Source organism: Colobus angolensis, unplaced genomic scaffold (assembly GCF_000951035.1).
Source record: "Colobus angolensis palliatus isolate OR3802 unplaced genomic scaffold, Cang.pa_1.0 Scaffold96, whole genome shotgun sequence".
In the NCBI taxonomy this organism is placed as follows: domain Eukaryota; kingdom Metazoa; phylum Chordata; class Mammalia; order Primates; family Cercopithecidae; genus Colobus; species Colobus angolensis.
The window spans coordinates 1269893-1270563 of NW_012123598.1; the positions used below are offsets into that span (position 1 = coordinate 1269893).

Here is a 671-nt window from a genome sequence, read left to right on the forward strand (position 1 = left end):
TCCAGTGCAGTGAGGGCTCTGCCTGGCTACATCGTTATCCAGTGCAGTGAGGGCTCTGCCTGGCTACATCGTTATCCAGTGCAGTGAGGGCTCTGTCACTGCCTTCTACTCTGTCTTGGGCTATCTGGGCTTCTTGGTTTTGGGGACCCTTGCTGTAGTCTTTCTGGCAAGGAACCTGCCTGATGCCTTCAACGAAGCCAAGTTCCTCACCTTCAGCATGCTGGTGTCCTGCGGTGTCTGGGTGGCCTTCCTCCCAAGTTACTACAGCACCCAGGGCAAGGCCAGAGTGGCCGTGAGATCTTCTCCATCGTGGGCTCCAGCGCTGGGTTACTTGGCTGCATCTTTGCTCCCCAGTGCTATGTGATCCTCCTTCATCTAGAAAGGAACACTCTTCAATGTTTAAAGAAGAAGCCTAGTCCAGGCATGGTGGCTCACGCCTGTGATCCCACACTTTGGAGGCCAAGGCAGCTGGATCGCTTGAGCCCAGGAGTTTGAGACCAGCCTGGGCAATGTGGCGAAACCCCATCTCTACAAAATATACAGAAACTAGCTGCAGATGGTAGCATGCACCTGTAGTCCCAGCTACTCAGGAGGTGGAGGTGGGAGGATTGCTTAAGCCTCAGAGGTCAAGGCTACAGTGAGCTAAGATCACACCACTGCACTCTAGCCTG

General features: G+C 54.4%; 1 pseudogene; it reads left to right on the top strand.

Moving 5' to 3' along the window:
• Positions 1–364, top strand: part of LOC105504920 — a 5598-nt pseudogene extending 5234 nt beyond the window's left edge.
• The last annotated feature ends 307 nt before the right edge of the window (positions 365–671 follow it).